Genomic DNA, 21,806 nt, shown 5'->3' on the forward strand with positions numbered 1-21,806 from the left:
CTGCAGGCTCCTATAGTCATTTCAGTTATTCCAATGTGTCTTTTCCACTATGTTTATTTCCTGGTCCCCTTCATTTCTTGTGCACAACAGAATCTCATCACCCCCTGAAGTTTTAGTGGAACACAGAGGAGCTGCCCAACATGGCAAGTAATTCAGCCCAGTATCTCTGATGAATAAAATGGGCTGCTGGACACGTGCTGTGTGGTGTTGAGCACTGCAGGAGAGGGGAGAGCACCAAGACCTAAAATGTGGACACATAATGGAGTGGAGAAAGAGTGAAAAGTACAATGATAGAAGAGTGCAACGTGTAGGGATCTGCAGGCTTGTTGTTTTGATGGGATTTCCTGTTGTTCTACCAAAGGATTGTGGCAGGGACTGAAACAGAAGAAAATTAAATAGCATTCTGACACTGCAAAAATGGTTGCGTTCAATCTGGTGCTTATCACAATATTCTTGTCTACCGTTTACTGTGAATTAATAAAACTTGAATATCTCTACATGCAGTCTGTCATATCAGTTATTTAAACACTTCTGCAGTCAATTTTAGCACAAATGCCTCTCCAAATCAGTCTACATATGATGTATAGAGTACTTCTTTACAGAGTTTCCGTAACTGTTTTGTACAGCTGGCATATATGCTTAGGAATTCCGGAAACGGTCTTTTCTGTCAGACTTATACATTAAATAAAACCTTTGACTCTATTATAATGACTTGGGTGTGTCACTTGTATGAGATTGTACAGTATGTGAGTGATATTAAATCATAAATTAAATACAGTTTAGTGTATTCTTCTGCCCCATGTGACCTGTGCTTTGTTTATTATTGAACTTGTGTTTTTATTATTTTCAAAATCTGCTGTCATTATTATTAGAAATTTTAAAAAAAAGTGGTTTATTTGATTCATTTACTATACGTCTGAGGACTGTGTTGATGAAAGTAAGTGACTAACTAAAACAGAGACACAGCTAATGACTATGCAGTCTGTGCTTAATCAATTTTCGCCTGGCTTTGCCCCAATTCCCTACTGCAGGGGTTTGGGTTGATAAAAACTAAGTAATTGCAAAGTTGAATAAAGTTTGAAGTAGGTAAGCTGGGTTTTGCATTTTTAAACTAGGGCCTTAAAATACACCACAAGCACAGAGTAATTAATTTTTATTTTTACAATGACATAGAAAAGACTACATAGTGCTTGCTATAACTAGAAAAACTTCTAGCTTATACAGTGTAATGCTATAAGAGGCATTCCATTACCACACAGTTTACATGGATACCAGATTAAAATAAAAAATATATTGATTATGGTATACTTTTTTAACTTAATATGTTTATTGAGTATTGGGAGAGCAGCACATATATAATTTGTATAATTAAATTGCCTATTCAATGTTATCTCTTATTACTGTTACATATTTCTACTTCTAAATCAGTCCCACATGTCCACAGCCCTAAAAAAGCATGGATCAAACAAAAAAGGTCCAAGGCTACTAACAGAGTGAAGAGCTTTATCCAAGAAAGTTTGCAATACGTCGCAGACTAGCTGATTTGAACCCTGTTGTATTTTTTTCAGCTCCAGACAATAAAACATCGCCTTAGGCCTGTGCAAAATAGAAAGCTCTATTATTATGCAGCAAACTAGCAGTATAACAAGCGCAACTAGATTTTACTAAAAATTGACCAAAGAAGCTCTACCTGGCATAACTTCAAAGATGCTGTGAATCTGGGTTCTTTACCCTCCATTTTTTATTTATATGGCTTTGAAGTTATTTGGGATTGATTTTTTGTGCTTTGAATTTTTTTACTGGTACTACTATTTTGTACTGTTGTACTGTTTAAGCTGATGAAACCATTGCTGCCACATGATCATCAAGTTTGGTATGCTTGACATCCTCACGTCAGGTCATTTTCTAACCCGCTTTATCTAGACAAGGGTCTTGGGAGTGCTGGAGATTATAAAGCAGGAAGAAACCCTGGACAGTGTGCCAGCCCATTGCATGGTGAGCAAACACACCCACACACCAAACACGCGCTAGGGCCATTTTAGTGTTACCAGTTCACTGTCTGAGGAAACCAAAGCAGACATGGGGATAACATGCAAACTCCATACAGGGAGGACCCCGCAGACCTGGGTCTCTTTTACAGCGCTGCCACCGCACCACCGTGTTGACCCATCTTCTCATTCTCTGTTTGAATTTTGGCGACACAACAGCATACAAATCTGCATATTGAATCATTTTTGTAAAATTATTAAACTTTTCTCTTTAAAATAGTGAAAGTTAAAAGGCACTTCAGAGACATTTTAGTATGTTTTCAGTTTATGAATTTTGGTTTGTGTTTTTAAACTGGTTATTTCTTACAGTTCCCATGACACTTTCTGACATCTGCAAGTTTCACTCTTCTTTTGCCATCTTCCTTTAGTGTTGTTTATCTGTTGTCTCAATCTACCCACTACCTACTCCCCCTAAGTTCACCAAAAGGGAGCTGAGAATGGTCTATTAAATCACCAAAGTATGTATAACTGAAAAGTAAAAACCGAGGTCAAATCTGTAAATAAATTAAGCTTATGTTCAGGTTCTTAGTGCAAACCAGGATAATAAGTCATCTGACAGGAGAACAAAATTTGCAGACCCAAGATTTAGAGAGTTAGCTTGTTTTTTAGTTCAAGTTTATTGTCATGTGTGCTTAGTGTATTCCACACATAGTGCAGTGAAATTCTTATTCACATGTTGACAAAAATACAATACCAGCAAAGGCATGTGAAGAGGCTGATGAATTCATCTGAAAAACGATCAGTCTATATACAAGATTGTTCCATTTTTATAACTACAACCACACAATTTAACGTTTTTCTTCTTTGTCTTCATTTGTTTTATGATAACAGTTTTAAGTTTCCCTTGGTGCTTTAACCACATGATGTATATATAGTCTTAGAACTCACTACTTTAAATGTATACATAAACTTTGAAATCTCTGCTTTAAATGTTCTGATTTATGTGCAACACATGAAGGAAGAGAGAGAGGCAGTATTACGTGACACATGATTTCCATTGGTTACTTACAATGCCTCAGCCATTAATGGTATGTCAGAACATGACAAATTACTACACTACTGCTTTCCATTTTAATATACTGATGGTTAGAGTAGCCTTGAATCTCAGAATTATTAGGATTAGCTATAAGTGATCTGACACAAAAATGTCACAATGTTCTTTTACTTCAGCTCAATTTTTCGTGTATTTTGGTATTGCTTATGAATAAAGGGTCATATTCTCCTGCTTAATTTCAGTCCATCTAATACTTACTCTGCTTACTTTAGGTGGCAGTGCTCAGATTTTGATAAAGTGTAGTTTTTTTTTTAAATTAGTCAGGAAAAATCAAACACTCAGCAGGTTCACAAAGACATACATCAGAATTTACAGTGACAGGAAAGTAATAATCTACTGCTTCCTGCCAGCAAGAGAGACCCCTTCAGAATGATTAACAATTTATTACCCAAAGGGTATAATTATACCTTTGCTTAGTAGCATAATGAGATTGTAGGGTGGGATTTGAGGGGCATGTAATAGCACTGTTGTTCTAAGATTTTCTCAAATTTACTTTGGTATTTATACAAGCTTACAAAATATGTGTGGACATTAATATCTATAATAAATGTGTGAAGCATAATATTTCAGTTGTTGAGTCCTTGTCAGATATGTTTTGGATAGAATGATATTTACAAATTATTTATGGAAATGAGTTATTTACATTTTTTAAGTGACAATCAACCTGAAATGCTTTTTTTATGTTCAACTCTAGCAGTAAAATGATATATCGTATATTCTTCTAGTGTATTCTTTCACAAAATAAGTGAAAAAAATTTTTTTTTTCTTTCAGCCAGTTGGACAGTTGGTGTATTTGCCGATTGTTTCATTTAAAGCTGTTGTCTTTTTTCATTTTGTTTTTTATAACTTCATTTCACAAGTGAGATCAAGAGATTTATATCCGCTTTAGTGTTACTAGAAGTGTTGTGTTCTGGAAGTCAAAGCAGACAATAGCTAGTGTTGTGATTGTCTACTTTCAGCCTTTTTATGATAGGTCACAAAACTGTTGTCAGGCGTAGCATGTTTATATGGCACAGCCACTGCTCTCATTATGTCAACATACAATTGGCGTGTAATGTCATTAGTGATCATTATGAGGTACTTTTAGATGATCATTGATATTTTACTAACCATTCAGTCTTTATTTTCCACACCATTTTCCACAGGAGTACATTCTTGAAGTGCTTTAAATTGTAAACCTGAATATAACAAAAAGTGACACAAGATTAAAAGATGCATTGCTTTTATACAGTAGTACCTTTTAAGGATGAAACATCATTCCAAGGTGCTTTACATTGTCAGAGATATAGTACAATTATTTGTATTTTCTTTTTAATTGAAACACAGACTGGTAATGTGAGTTATTGAGGATTATAAAGTGAGTGAGAAGTGATGATTAAAGCAGTAACTTTAAGGTTTAAAGTAAATACCTTACCAAGTGGATCAGACTACCTGCCTAGATACAAAATCATTTAAGTACAAGAATAGATTACTAGACGGAAAAGACTATAGCACCAGAAACCTGACTAAACATGAATCATGTAAAATGATTACAATACAGCTCACAAAATTGCTAGATGCTCCACAGAAAACAATGAAGAAATTTTATTAACTGTATTTTCATCCTTGCAGCAGCATTTTTGCCAGGCTCTTTTTATCTATTATGTAGGCGTTGCAGAATGTGTAATGCAAACATTTTTTGAAAGTTATTTATTAAGAGAGAACAGTTAAGAAACTGTAATATTTCAAAGAGTTTGCTTAAATACCCATCATTTTTGCTATTTTCGCACAGGTCATCTTCAATGTCATTTAAACATCCAAATCTTTTTTCAGAAATGACGCAGATCATTTGGCGCTATTTAGCCAATGTTCCGTTGAGGGTCATTTAAACAGAATTCCATAAAAAAGTAATTGCAGCAGAATGTATGCTGATACAAAGATTCACTTTCTTCATTATTGAATAAATCAGCTATATTTTTTTCATTTCTAGTATATATTCAGTATATCAACAGTTTCTCTGTTCTGTCTAAGTGTCTGTGTATAAAAGTAGCTTGTAATAAAAAATGCACTGCCCAGTCATTTAAAAAAAAAAAATCATATGAATATATTGCCACAGCAACAACATATTGCTAATATGCATTCATCTTATGATTAAATGCAATGCCATAAAAATGATTAGTGGAAACTTTATAAGTAGCTGAACTCAGAAAAAACATCTTTACTGTATCTTGTAAGATGTTATGTGTAAGATTTGTTAGCCAAACTCCTCCTTTACTTTATAGATTTTGTGTAATATAATAAGTTTAAAGTGCAGCGTAAAGATGCATTCGAAGGGTGAATGCAACTATTGTAGATGGTAGACATTTCAGTTAAAGGGGCATACTGATCTTACAATTTAAAACACAGAGAGATTATTTGAACACAGCAAACTCTTGTCAGAGCTGCTGCTAAGCCTGTTTCTTTTGCTAATACAACAGTCAAAACACTGAAAATCTGACTGACTGTTACACCTGTATATTTATGATTTTCTTTTTCTCATTTTAATGTCTGAAATGGCATTTGGTGTCACAACTATTTTGATCAAATTAACTATTCAAATTTAACTAACAAATCAAATTAACTAACAAATAAAACATTGGCGCTGCTATATTAATACCAGTAATGAAATCAAAGTTAAATCTTTCTCTTTCTTCACTAATTTCATTAACAGAGTGTATTATAAAAGTCCAGTAGTACATTTGTAGATACAGTGGGATGCAAAAGTTTGGGCAACCTTGTTAATAGTCATTATTTTCCTGTATAAATCGTTGGTTGTTACGATAAAAAATGTCAGTTAAATATATCATATAGGAGACACACACAGTGATATTTGAGAAGTGAAATGAAGTTTATTGGATTTACAGAAAGTGTGCAATAATTGTTCAAACAAAATCAGGCAGGTGCATAAATTTGGGCACCGTTGTCATTTTATTGATTCCAAAACTTTTAGAACTAATTTTTGGAACTCAAATTGGCTTGGTAAGCTCAGTGACCCCTGACCTACATACACAGGTGAATCCTATAATGAGAAAGAGTATTTAAGGGGTCAATTGTAAGTTTCCCTCCTCCTTTAATATTCTCTGAAGAGTAGCAACATGGGGGTCACAAAACAACTCTCAAATGACCTGAAGACAAAGATTGTTCACCATCATGGTTTAGGGGAAGGATACAGAAAGCTGTCCCAGAGATTTAAGCTGTCTGTTTCCACAGTTAGGAACATATTGAGGAAATGGAAGACCACAGGCTCAGTTCAAGTTAAGGCTCGAAGTGGCAGACCAAGAAAGATTTGGATAGACAGAAGCGGCGAATGGTGAGAACAGTCAGAGTCAACCCACAGACCAGCACCAAAGACCTGCATCATCATCTTGCAGCAGATGGAGTCACTGTGCATCGTTCAACCATTCGGCGCACTTTACACAAGGAGATGCTGTATGCGAGAGTGATGCAGAGGAAGCCTTTTCTCCGCCCACAGCACAAACAGAGCCGCTTGAGGTATGCTCAAGCACATTTGGACAAGCCAGCTTCATTTTGGAATAAGGTGCTGTGGACTGATGAAACTAAAATTGAGTTATTTGGGCATAAAAAGGGCGTTATGCATGGAGGAAAAAGAACACAGCATTCCAAGAAAAACACCTGCTACCTACAGTAAAATATGGTGGTGGTTCCATCATGCTGTGGGGCTGTGTGGCCAGTGCAGGGACTGGGAATCTTGTCAAAGTTGAGGGATGCATGGATTCCACTCAGTATCAGCAGATTCTGGAGACCAATGTCCAGGAATCAGTGACAAAGCTGAAGCTGCGCGGGCTGGATCTTTCAACAAGACAACGACCGAAACACTGCTCAAAATCCACTAAGGCATTCATGCAGAGGAACAAGTACAACGTTCTGGAATGGCCATCTCAGTCCCCAGACCTGAATATAATTGAAAATCTGTGGTGTGAGTTAAAGAGAGCTGTCCAAGCTCGGAAGCCATCAAACCTGAATGAACTAGAGATGTTTTGTAAAGAGGAATGGTCCAAAATACCTTCAACCACAATCCAGACTCTCATTGGAACCTACAGGAAGCGTTTAGAGGCTGTAATTTCTGCAAAAGGCGGATCTACTAAATATTGATTTCATTTTTTTTTGTGGTGCCCAAATTTATGCACCTGCCTGATTTTGTTTGAACAATTATTGCACACTTTCTGTAAATCCAATAAACTTCATTTCACTTCTCAAATATCACTGTGTGTGTCTCCTATATGATATATTTAACTGACATTTTTTATCGTAACAACCAACGATTTATACAGGAAAATAATGACTATTAACAAGGTTGCCCAAACTTTTGCATCCCATTATATATGTTAATATATATATATTGAAGGAGGAAAATGGGCATCTCGTCATCCCGTCTGGATCAGAGGATGTACCATTAATCAGAATGGAGGCCCAAAAGGAACAATGGGTGGACTGGCCAGCAGGGTGCAAATATAATTCTGTGCCCAGCCAGTAGAAAATAATGGATGGATCAGTGGAAACCGGAACTTGGGAGTGGTTCCAATCACCCATGTGTTAAGTGGCAATAGTTCTTGCATGGGAACCCAGTCAGAACACCTGCAGGTGTGCTAAGGAAATGGAAGTGCAGCCCTATAGGGATCGGCAGAGGGTGCTGTTGGGGGGAAACCACCCAACTTTGTTTATGCCCCGGAAGTGCTTCCTAGAGGAGACAGAATGGCATCAGAAGCATTCTTGGGTACAGCATAAAAGGAAGCTCACTGCCACACATGGACGATTAAGAGTTGGGAGGCAGTGGGCAAATCTCAGCTGAGGTAGAGAAGGAGAGAGAATTCTTAGTTTATTGATCATTCAATCAATCAATCAATCAACATTTATTTATATAGCACATTTTCATACAAAAAAATGTAGCTCAAAGTGCTTTACAAAATGAATAGAAAAATAGAAGACACAATAAAAAATAAACATAAGTCAACATTAATTAACATAGAATAAGTAAGGTCCGATGGCCAGGGTGGACAGAAAAAACAAAAAAAAAACCTCCAAATGCTGGAGAAAAAAATAAAATCTGTAGGGGTTCCAGACCAAGAGACCGCCCAGTCCCCTCTGGGCAATCTACCTAACATAAATCAAACAGTCCTCTTTGTATTTAGGGTTTTCTTGGAAGGACCTGATGATGATGGTCACGTAGACTTCTGGCTTTCAGTCTATCAATGTTGGTGCTTCATAATGCTTTGAGTAGGTGGTGGTGGCACAGGCTGCCACCACAAAGAAACCGCGAAAAGAAACAGAAGAGAGAGTAGGGGTCAGTACAGATTTTGGAGCCACTGTGAATAGTTATTATGATGAAATGAACATACAGAATATCAGTATTAAGTTAAAGTAAAGTTATAAAAAGGCCATGTTAAAGTAATGTGTTTTCAGCAGTTTTTTTTAAAGTGCTCTACTGTATTTGCCTGGCGAATTCCTATTGGTAAGCTATTCCAGATTTTAGGTGCATAACAGCAGAAGGCCGCCTCACCACTTCTTTTAAGTTTAGCTTTTGGAATTATAAGGAGACACTCATTTGAAGATCTAAGGTTACGATTTGGAATATAGGGTGTCAGGCATTCCGATATATAAGATGGAGCGCGATTATTTAAGGCTTTATAAACCATAAGCAGTATTTTAAAGTCAATCCTGAATGACGCAGGCAACCAGTGTAGTGACATCAAAACTGGAGAAATGTGTTCGGATTTTCTTTTCCAATTAGGATTCTAGCAGCTGCATTCTGCACTCATTGCAAGTGATTTATGTCTTTTTTGGGTAGTCCTGAGAGGAGTGCGTTACAGTAATCCAGTCTACTGAAAACAAAAGCGTGAATTAATTTCTCAGCATCTTTCAATGATATAAGAGGTCTAAATTTTGCTATGTTTCTTAAGTGAAAAAATGCTGTCCTAGTGGTCTGATGAATCATTGTATAATTGTGACTCATATTGAGAGAGGATTGTGGATAGTGCCTGAGAGAAGAATAAAAGACCATTATTTTATTCATTTTTTGTGTTTTTCTCCTACTATATATTGTCACACACGTGTGATTAGGGGACAACTAAAGGGCCTGAATAGATGTAATTCCATGGCGGACCAGAGGGTGGCGAAGTGCACTGATTCTCTCTTTCATTTCCTTGCAGACCATTCTCGGAAAATCCTGCCCGGTTCTGGGGCAACCAATGATGTCACTTCCGGTTCCGGTCACATCCGACAGGGCCACTGTAGAAACATCCTCTGCAGGCATTTTAAAGCCACTATCTTAAGACAATAGTCAGTTCTGTTTTGGACTCAGTCGTGTGAACATGTCTGTTCTGTTTAATTAACTCTGCAGCCGTTTAATATTATATGGGTGGCTGCCTCAAACATTCCCGATGTCTCTTGGTCATTCTTGTTACAATATATATTGTGGCGAGTCGCTGGGGTTCATATATATATGATGTGTTCATGTTAATTAATGTGATTAAGTAGAGTCTAGGCAGGCAGTAGTGTGTGAGAGAGACTTATCAGTGATTTCACAAATGACAAATTCTTACATTTGCCTAAAAGACTATTTAAGATATAGTTTTAAATAGTATTTAATTCATATTGGATTGCTAGATTTAAAAATAAGGAGAAATGCATTTCAGGTTGATTGTTTATTTCCATTTATAATGTGATCAAAAATGAAACATGATTCTTTTTCTAGTCCTCATTAATTGAATTAAGAGTGGCAATTAATTTAGCCAAAATTTAGAACTAAAATATGGAATGACCAGTGAATGCTGAATCTCTGTTCTTGCTTTTTCTAAATATTTATCAAAAGCGATAAACATTTCACAAGTCCTTGAAAGTGTATTGAATATGCAGGTCTACCTATAAACATTTATGAATATCCAATGAGATCCAAAGTTTCACTGAGAGCCTCTAAAAATAATCATCACTATACAGTAACAGAAAGAAAATTTTTTATATTGTTTATTTTCTGCTCTTCAGCCAATATTAAATGATATTGAATTATAGAAAGGTTACTTACGGACATTGCTGCTAAAGGTGGTGCAACAATTTATTAAGTGTATTGGGGCAATTACTTTTTCATATGTAACAAGGTAGCTTTGAAAAACTTTATTCATTTGCTTAATCAAATAAATTGAAATTGTATTATTTATTCACTAAGGTGCCCATAATCTAACATTAGGATTTTGGTTGATTCAGTATCAATATTTTGAAATAATAAAGGAAATGTAGAAGGAAGGTAAATACTTTTTGGTGACTATGTATGTGCCAGATGTAACATACCCCAGCCATAACCTTAAAACCATCTGTCAGATGAAGCAAATATTGATTATCTTGTTACAATGGCACCTTGTCAAAGAGTGGAACATATTAAGCAGCAAGTGAACAGTCAGTTCCTGGAAGTGATCTGTTAGAAGCAGGAAAATGAGTGAGTATAAGTATCTGAGTGACTTTGACAAGGACCAGATTTTAATGGCTAAATGACTGTGTTAGAGCATGTCCAAAACTATAGGTCTTGTGGGGTGTTTCTGGAATGTAGCAATTAGAATCTACAAAAAGTGGTTCAGGAAAGTACAACCAGTAAATAAGAGATCAGGTCATGGCTGCCCAAGGCTCATTGATGCATGTAGAGAGTGAAGGCTAGTCTATTTGGTCTGATCCCATAGAAGAGTTACTGTAGCACAAATTGCTGCAAACTTTAATGCTGGACATGCGAGAAAGATGTCAGAACTTACAGTGCATCATAACTTACTGTGTATGGGGCTGCATAGCTGCAGACCACTAAGAACGACCATGCTGCCCTCTGTCCTCTACTAAAAGTGCCTAAAATTAGTGTGTTAGAAGTGGACAATGGAGCAATGGAAAAATGTGGCCTGGTCTGATGAATCATGTTTTCTTCTTGATCATGTGGATAGCTGGGGCATGTGCATTATTTACCTGGGGAATAGATGGTAGAAGGATGCACTACTAGAAGAAGACATGCTGGCAATGGTATACCCTCATGGCAGTACCTCTTTCAGCAGAATAAGGCTCCCTGCCACACCGCAAAAAATTGTTCAGCAACATGAAAAAGAGTTCAGAGTGTTGATTTGGCCTCCAAATTTCCCAGATCTCAGTTAGATCAAGTATATATGAGATGTGCTGGAAAACAATTCTGATCCCCACCTTGCAACTTACAGGACTTAAAGGATCTGCTGCTAATGTCTTGGTGCCAGATACTACCAAAACACATTCAAAGATCTTGCATTGACGAGTCAGAACTGTTTTGGCAGCACAAAGGGCACCTACACAAAACAACAAGGTCTAACTGTTGCTACTGATCAGTCTGTAAATAAGGAGACTATCCCATTAATAGTGCTTCCACATTAAAAAGAATAGAACAGCTGTCATGTTGCTTTCAGGTCATCTCTGCTGATCTACATGAGTATTTAAAGGCATTATATTGTTTTAATTATTTTGTGAAGAAATGACAGGATGTTTATAAATGTATAGATCAATCATTGTCTTGTATTGTCTACATTGTAAATAAAATTATTTGCTGTTTAATTTTTTTATTTAAAATATTACACACATTGAAGTACACATACTCACTAAACTCATTCTCTGCCTTGGATCTCATACTCTATTTCTCTAGGTCTTAACGACAGATTAACGTATTAATCTCTCCCTTCATTTTCTCCAATGGCAGCTTTTTCATGCCTCCTCTCACCACGTGGTTTCAATGCATGCTCCTAACCTCCTCTTCCTCCTCCTCTCTCACCTTCTCTTCTTTTATCTTTCCTGGCTTTGTTCTGTCCTGCTCCTCCCATATATGTTACCTGCTCTTTTCTTTTCAGTTGCACACCTGATGAAAGCTATATAGCCAAAATGTTGTGTTTGTAACCTTCTGTTCGCTTCAGCATAGAAATAACCTTGAACCTTTGCTGTTGCATTCTACACCCATCCACTTTGTTAAGTGACTTGTTATTAATTTTACTGTGGAAGGCGCTCTTCTTTACTCAATGGATCAAGTTTAAGCAATAAACATTGATAAGAGGCCATTTACAATCTAATTTTCACAGAGCTCTGAATTTTTCAGTACATTGGATTTATTGCAAAACTGTAGCGGCCAATAAATTATTCTCATTTTGTGTATGTATGGAGCATTCACACTGTAGAAAGTGCAATTTATATACAGTAAGCAGTACAACAAGCATCATGGAAAACAATTCTTCTGTGATGATTTTTTTCTATGAAGGTTGAAAAATCAGTGAATGAGAAGTTGTAATGAGCAGAATCTAAACTGGGAATGGCCACAAAATAAGCACAGACTAACCAGAAAATGATTAATTTGTAATTTTTGGAAAACCCCATTTTCACTCGTCCATACCACAATTCTGATTCTGCATTTACAAAAGTATCTGGCTCCAAACACAAATTTCACAAATCTTCTTTTTCAATGATTAAAAACGCTGGGGTAGTGTGGACAAAAGGCAAAAAAGTCTGTGTTTTTAAATGAAAATGTACGAGTGTGGACGGGGCTATAGGAATGATGGATCAACTCTGCAGAGAAAATGGCTGTAGCATTCAAACTCGGCATGCTCTACCATTGAGAAAAAAGCATTAACCATTGAGCCCCCTTACTACCCAGAAGACCACTAATTATATTTGGTTAATATATATATTAATTTTTATTGATTTTATTAAAATGAAATAACATACAAGCAAGTCAAGTTTAACAAAACTAGGTTCGAAAAACAAATCAACCATGAGAAAGAGAGCTAGGCTAGCAGAGTAAAACTTTAAACTTGTACAAATAAGTAAATACATAAATTAATAAATAGAATAAAAAAAGAGGACAGACAATCCGCTTCCTCAATTTAAACGCTTATTCTAAAATGTTATTGATTAGATCCTGCCAGGTTGTAAAAAAGGTTTGTACAAATCCTCTAAGTGAGAATTAGATTTTTTCCAATTCCAAATAGTATATAACATTAGTTACCCACTGTCTTAAAATAGGTGAATTAGGATTCTTCCAGTTGAGTAAGATAAGTCTACGTGCTAGTATGTCATAGTAAAGGCAATCACAGTTTGTTTGTCCTTCTCCACTTTAAGCCTATCTGGAAGCAGACCAAACAAAGCTGTTAGTGGATTAGGAGTGGTTGTGACTTCAAAGCTGTCTGAAAGGCATTTAAAGATTTTGGTCCAAAAGGATGTTAATTTGGTGCAGGCCCAAAATATGTGGTCTAGTGAGGGTGGAACTTGATTGCAACGCTCATAGGTTGGATCTTGCCCTGGAAACATTTTGAACAATTTTAAATTAAACAGATGTGCTCAGTATATAATTTTGAATTGAATAATTGTATGCTTTGTGCATATGGAGCTCGAATTCTGTGCATTGCCACCTTCCACTCCTTTTCTGAGATTTTGAGTGAGAGATCCTTTTCCCACTGTACTGTGGGATCTTTGAAAATGAGGGACTGTAAAATGTTTTTATATATTACGGAGATGCTGTCTGAATCTGAGACTGATCGATATTTTTTCTGGAATAGAGGTAGGTGGTAGGTGAGGAAAATTTGGCAAGTTTTGTTTAACAAAGTTTCTAATTTGAAGCTAGTGAAAGAAGTGTGTTGCTAGAAAGTTAAATTTGCAGTGTAATTGTTCGTAGGCTGCAAAGACGTTGTCTATGTACAGATCTCTAAGTGATTTAATCCCAAATGTTTTCCAGACATTAAAAACTGCATACATTTGACAGGATGGAAAAAGGTGGTTCTCATGCAGCGGTGCCACAGATAAAAGCTTCTCTGTCTTAAAATACTTCCTACATTGGTTCCATGTTATATATCTTAACTTTCTAAATTTTTATTTTCTCAATTATTAGACTGCTGGTCTTAAAATAATTATTCATTTAAATTACAGTTCTAAGCCACTGATTCAATCTTTCATTTCCTTAACTTTCTCGGAGAATGAAATGATACATTGTTAACATTGCCACTTTTAAAAGTACTTTGGAATTGCTGCAGAGAGTTAAACAGACATGACATCTAATTATATAAATTAGTATTCTTCTTATAATCTACAAGCAAAAAAGCATTTCAACTTACTGAATGATTTAAAAAAAATAAAAATAAATATTGTGTTGTGGATGGCGACTAAATACCAGAAGGTTCATATGTTGCATCCAATGCTGTCAAGACAAGTACTTGTATCTGATCTGGATTAAGCTAGTTTAAAATGGCTGGGTGGGTAAAATAAAAAAAAACAGATGATGTGACACAAAAAGTGTGAATTTCAGCCTATTGCTGTTTGTCATAAAATGAATTATAGGACATTTCCTAAATTGTAATTGGTTAGCACAAGCAATCATTGATGCTGTGTTTTGGTCCATGGGTTTCTTATTGTTTGTATAGTCTTGTTTTATATTACTGTGTTGCTGATCAATATCTGTAGACCTGCTTTTGTCAGCAGTTTGGGTCAGATTTGAAATAAGTCAGTGTTTGTTACAAAATAGCATATTCATTTGCTCCCCAAGGAGTATTATACATTTGTACTTGACATGGGAGATTTCTGAAAGTTCAGAGACTTTAAATAACCAAGAAAACCTTACACCTTTCATGCATTTCCTTTCCTAAAGGCACCTATTATTGTACTTTGCATCTGATTACAGTTATTCTGATGAGTGTCTCAGCATGATGCTACTTGTCCAAATATGCTTGCATTCATCATATCCACAGTAATAAAATAAATATTTAAGGTGCAATAAAGCTACGATGGACTAAAGATCTGAGGCATACTTTAGAATACAATTTTTCCCTTGAGACGCAGAGAATTATTGAGGAGGAAAAAAATGCCTGTCTCTTCAAACATAAAATCAAACAAAAGAAAAAACATTTCAAGCTTCTGCAGGCTGAAGTATAGCCTTTTTATTTTCATCATCATTATTCATTTTATTTATTATTTGTACATATTTACAGATAATTGCTGCATGCAGCAAGGACAGGCTGTGTTGTAGAAAAATCTCTTGATTTCAAACAGTTAAAAGTAGCTTTGGTCCACCAACAGGAACAGAAAGATTTATGAGCTGGTTTCTGTTGATCAAATTACCATTCTGCATGTGTCCAGAAATGATCTGATTACAGATGACAGAATATCTTAGGCGAAGCCCCCCAACAGCCTTACCACTACAGTAACCACAATGACAGCCAATAACAGTACTTTTTCTCTTGAAACCTGAGGCAGCTTTGAGAAAGAAAATCATAATCATCCTGAAATTGTATATAGTGTTAGCACTACTCATACTGTATATCATGATATTGCCCAGGATTTTAACAGTTTCACCATTCTCTGGTTTATTAACATATCCATATGTATTCTTCCTTGTCCTGGATACAATAACCTGTCTATAATCAAAATTATCACACACGTTTTGGATTTTTTTGAAAATTTGATGTGGCATGACAATACTTATAGCACGTGGAGTTTACTTAAGACTTTAAATAGGCAGTGCATACTGTGATTAAAGAGTGGAGTTGTGTTCTGAAAGTAAACATTTTTTATGGTACTTTTATAAATTATATTTAATAAGTTATCTAAACCTTCCTTTTCTCAAACTGTAACAATCATGTGTATCATTTCTACAAATTATACTCTGAAGGTTCTTTGTTAGTGTTTAATATTAATTGGACTGTACGAAGAGCAGGCACCCTAGAAGTAAAATGTTGTGATCCTGAAGTTGAGTAAATGGGGCAATGTCGGCTTCTGTCTTGGGAGCCTCTTGAACCCGACACCATCAATAACATAACCGAATGAGCCAGGCAGATGAGGACAAAATATACACATAGCCAGGGCCGCCGAGAGAAAATATGGGCCCCGGAGCAAAGAAGGTGTGTGGGCCCTTATACAAAATTCTACACACATGTATGTGTGTGTATATTATTATTTATTTCTAATAATCGTAGATTACATTGATACATTTAGATAAGTATATATAAGTATAAATGTAATAATAAAGTAATATATTTATAATAGTGAAAGACGTTTATAATAGCACTAGCAAAATACCCACACTTCGCAGCGGAGAAGTAGTGTGTTAAAGAAGTAATGAAAAAAAAAGGAAACATTTTAATAATAACGTAACATGATTGACAATGTAATTCATTTCTCATTGTCATGAGTGTTATATATATATATATATATATATATATATATATATATATATATATATATATATATATATATATATATACTGCTCAAAATTAAAGGAACACTTTTTAATCAGAGTATAGCATAAAGTCAATGAAACTTATGGGATATTAATCTGGTCAGTTAAGTAGCAGAGGGGTTGTTAATCAGTTTCAGCTGCTGTGGTGTTAATGAAATTAACAACAAATGCACTAGAGGGCAACAATGAGATGACCCCCAAAACAGGAATGGTTTAACAGGTGGAGGCCACTGACATTTTTCCCTCCTCATCTTTTCTGACTGTTTCTTCACTAGTTTTGCATTTGGCTACAGTCAGTGTCACTACTGGTAGCATGAGGCGATACCTGGACCCTACAGAGGTTGCACAGGTAGTCCAACTTCTCCAGGATGGCACATCAATACGTGTCATTGCCAGAAGGTTTGCTGTGTCTCCTGCACAGTCTCAAGGGCATGGAGGAGATTCTAGGAGACAAGCAGTTACTCTAGGAGAGCTGGAGAGGGCCATAGAAGGTCCATAACCCATCAGCAGGACCAGTATCTGCTCCTTTGGGCAAGGAGGAACAGGATGAGCACTGCCAGAGCCCTACAAAATGACCTCCAGCAGGCCACTGGTGTGAATGTCTCTGACCAAACAACCAGAAAGACTTCATGAGGGTGACCCAAGGGCCCCATGTCCTCTAATGGGCCCTGAGCTCACTGCCCAGCAGCATGCAGCTCGATTGGCATTCGCCATAGAATACCAGAATTGGCAGATGCACCACTGGTGCCCTGTGCTTTTACAGATGAGAGCAGGTTCACCCTGAGCACGTGACAGAAGTGAAAGGGTCTGGAGAAGCCATGGAGAACATTATGCTGCCTGTAACATCATTCAGCATGAGCAGTTTGGTGGTGGGTTAATGATTGTCTGGGGAGGCATATCCATGGAGGGTCACACAGACCGCTACAGGCTTGACAAAGGGCACCTTGGCTGCCATTAGGTATCAGGATGAAATCCTTGGACCCATTGTCAGACCCTATGCTGGTACAGTGGCTCCTGGTGCACGACAATTCCTGGCCTCATGTGGTGAGAGTATGCAGGCAGTTCCTGGAGGATGAAGGAATTGATACCATTGACTGGCCACCACACTTTCCTGACCTAAATCCAATAGAACACCTCTGGGACATTATGTTTTGGTCCATCCAATGCCACCAGGTTGCACCTCAGACTGTCCAGGAGCTCAGTGATGCCCTGGTCCAGATCTGGGAGGAGATCCCCACAACACCATCTGTCATCTCATTAGAAGCATGCACCGATGTTGTCAGGCATGTATACAAGAACACAGGGGCCATACAAAGTGCTGCATACAATTTTGAGTTGCTGCAATTAAATTTTGGCAAAATGGACTAGCCTGCCACATAATTTTTCACTCTGATTTTTGGGGCGTCTTTGAATTCAGGGCTCTGTAGGTTGATCATTTTCATTTCCATCAAACGATGTGGCATCCTTTCGTTCCTAACACATTACCCAGTCTATATCAGTATAGATATCCAGGAGGATTTCTTTTTCCCATTGAGATCTGATGTGTTTTCAAAGTGTTCCTTTAATTTTTTTGAGCAGTTTTATATACACACACACACGCATATAAATATATATATATATATATATATATATATATATATATATATACACACACGCATATAAACATATATATACATATACACACACACACACACTGCGCTTTGCAGCGGAGAAGTAGTGTGTTAAAGAAGTAATGAAAAAGAAAAGGAAACATTTTAATAATAACGTAACATGATTGACAATGTAATTGTTTTGTCATTGTCATGAGTGTTGCTGGCCTACGAGGTGTGGCAGAAAAGTAATGAGACTGGCAACACTGCAAGCGATCTGGCAACGCTGCGCTGTTGTCCTTGATAGAGCACGTGTATCAGTACCCTCCCATAGCTCAGTGCGAGTTTCAACTCCTTCCGTTAACTACGTGATGTTTGTGACTGCTATTAGCGAAGTTGTGTTTTTGGTTGTGCATCACGCAAAATGGAACAGCGGAATTTGGAGCAACGTTGTACCATTCAATTTTGTGTTAAGCTTGGAGAATCGGCAAGTATGACGTTTGAAAAGTTAAAACAGGCCTATGGGGAACATTCTTTATCCCGAGCTCAAGTTTTTCAGGGAGGCCTTCAACTTCGAAAACCAATGAAAACATTGAACGTGTGAACACTCTTGTGAGGTCAGACCGTCGTTTAACATTAAGAATGTTGAGTGAACAATTAAATTTGAACAGATTTACTGTTCATCAAATTTTGACTGAACATTTGCACATGCGAAAGGTCTGTGCCAAAATGGTGCCGAAAAACCTCACAATTGAGCAGAAGGACAATCGAAAAAACGCATTCCTGTGGTTCCCCAGCCCCCTTATTCACCTGACCTCAGTCCGTGTGACTTTTTCATTTTTCCTAAACTGAAAAATGTCCTCATAGGACGTCATTTCGGGACTTTAGAAAACATCCAAAAGAGTGTAACGGACATGCTGAAGACCAACAGTGCTACCAACAGTGGGAACAACGTCTCCATCGGTGTGTAGCTGCCCAAGGGAACTACTTTGAAGGGGAAAATATTGATGTTTGAAAAAAATAAAAACTTTGGTAAATAAAAAATCAGTCTCATTACTTTTCTGCCACACCTCATATAGATATAGGGCAAACAGTCCTGTTCTTCACCCTGGGAGCACGTCGTTCCTTCCCGTCACGTGACCGTGACGTACTCCCGGGTTATAGGGCATCACAGAGCCCATAAGCCCCCCCACAGCGACTCCTGGTGGTCCCCAAGGTATCCAGCAGGGCTGTGTATAAACACTACAAAGTCCATAAGGCCCTGCTGAACCTCGGGGCACGATCCTGCTGTCGGGAGAGCTCCTCCTGGCGGCCTGGGGGTGAGGACCGGCATGGGAAGCAGGCAGTCCTCCACAGTTCCCCCTAGCGGCGACAACTGGGGCGGAGCCTCCGGCCCCGCGAGGGCGTCCTCCTCCAAGAGGACGCGTCAGCCGGACCCTGGCTGCGTTGTCCATGTCTCCCGGCAAACCTTGGGGGAACGGTGTATCCTCTTTCCACCCGCAGCCCTGTCCTCCGGGAACAGTCTCGCCAATCGTGGCCCAGCCAACGGCAGTTGTAACACCGACGATGTCCTCCTGGGTGTCTCCCTTTGCGAGACCAGAAACACCTTGGGAATTCTGTCAGCGTCACCTCTGCCCCTTTCTCTGCCAAGGAGGGGTTTATAGCCACTTTGCTGCCCTTTAGCCCTCTCTCTGATATGTCAGGAGTCCCACACTTTATTTTGGGGATCTCTTGTTTCATCTGGGGCTTGTGCATAGCTTGAGGCTCTCTCTGGGGGTGCCAGAATCCATTGAGGAAGAAAAATTAAAAACATTATTTGTACAAAATCTTAATTTATCTATCCATTTCTAAATAATTAAATGGGCAGGCTATTTCGTATCAGTGCAATACGCTGCTTGTTAAAACGGATTACTCCTAATCTTACGTGCACTTAGTGCTGCGTGGGTATTATGAACTATTTGTTCAAGTTCTATTTAAATTTTAAAGTAATTTTTATTTGGTCGACAGAAATATGTTTAGTAGGAATGAAAGTTAAATATAATCATCATTGCATAAATTTTTCTTCACCATAGAAATTTAAAGACTAAATCCAACTGTCTAATGGGCTCATCAGGCAGTACACACTCACTGCACCCACTCATGAATCAACCTCAGGCGTCACGCTAAAGCGAAGCCTCTCATGTTGCGCTAGGGTGTGTGGTTCGTTTATTTGACAGTATGTAGATCGGGGTGTGTATATATTTATATATATATATAACTTTTGAGAATGCAATGTATAGTTTTCTCCAGGAGGAAAGCAATGTTGCCTCAAATCAATGGCAACCTTTTGTAGGGTGTGTCCCTGAGACTTATTAATTGGCATCGCGAAGCAGAGCCTTAATGGAAATTTGAGGCATTTCAATTGAAATGGGAGATCAGGGGGTATAACGGTGATGCCAGGAATACATTCAGAGTGTGGCGCTCTGCTGTTTTTTGTGTAGTTGCCTGCACACAGCCTCTTCGCTGCTTTATAAACGAACGCCATATAAAGCCATCACCTTGTCAATTGTGTAATGCGTTTTTTGAACAGGTTTGATGCATGGAAGTGATCACTCGTACTGCGTTCAGTAAGTTCACGTGAGCTGCTCTCTTTTGTGATGTTGCAATGTCCACGGCTTAATTTAATGTTAAGTAAGACCCGGCACTTAAAAGTTTCTGGCTGCACTCCGGTTGTAATATGACGAAGCTGCGCGAGGTTACTTTTGAGAATGCAAGTATAGTTGTCCAGGAGAAAAGAAATCTTGCTGAAATCAATGGCATCGTTTTGTAGGGTCTGTCTCTGAGACTTATTACTTGTCATCGCGCAGCAAAGCCTTACTGGAAATTGGAGGCATCTGAATTGAAATGGGAGATCAGAAGGTATAAAGGGGACGTGAGGAATACATTGAGTTATGAGAAACTCTAGAGACAGGGTGTGGATTTTGTGGATTTTTCTTGTGGATTTTTCTGTGAGTATTTGGTGGCAGTGTGACGAAGTTGCTTCGGAAGACAGCGTTAGCCGTGGAGCTCAGCTCAGAGCGAAATGAGGTGAATGGGAGGGGAGTTGATGACGTGACTCCCCCACCCGCCTTAACTGTCAATCCCCCACAAACACAGTCTCTAGTGATCAAAACTCTCACCTGCAATTTTAACTTAGTTATATCCTGCGTCCTCTGATTAAACTTGTATCCCGCATTACCGTGGGCATGACAAACACCAGCGGCAGCCTGTTTATGAAATTAATTTAAACTTTAAGTTTACACCGTGCTTTGTTTCCGAAGTAGCAGCACTCATGAATATGGTTTTAAATGTCAGTCGCTTGCTTCTTATTGTTTCGCTGCCTTCTCAATTATATAATGCATGTTTTCTTTAGCGCTTTTTGGAGGTCTTCCTGGTTTTCTACGCACTGCGTTGATAGTCAGTTCACGTGATAACGTGGGAGGCGTGATGATGTCACACGAAACTCCACCCCGCACGGATATCCAGCTCAACTCCATTACAGTAAATGTAGAAAAATAGCTTCCAGTTATGACCATTACGCGTAGAATTTCGAAATGAAACTTGCCCAACTTTTGTAAGGAAGCTGTAAGGAATGAGCCTGCCAAATTTCAGCCCTCTACCTACATGGGAACTTGGAGAATTAGTGATGAGTCAGTGAGTCAGTCAGTCAGTGAGGGCTTTGCCTTTTATTAGTATAGATTTATTGTCTGCTGAACAGAGGTGCTTTCCTGGCCTTTTTCCAGGCAAAACTCTGAATTACATAATCAAAATTAATCAGTTTTGCTAGATCAGTCTCAATACTGAGTCTTGCCAAATCTACTAGTCGCGCTTGTGACATGGTGGATCTTAGAAAATTTTTT

This window comes from Polypterus senegalus, chromosome 13 (assembly GCF_016835505.1).
Source record: "Polypterus senegalus isolate Bchr_013 chromosome 13, ASM1683550v1, whole genome shotgun sequence".
NCBI lineage: Eukaryota > Metazoa > Chordata > Cladistia > Polypteriformes > Polypteridae > Polypterus > Polypterus senegalus.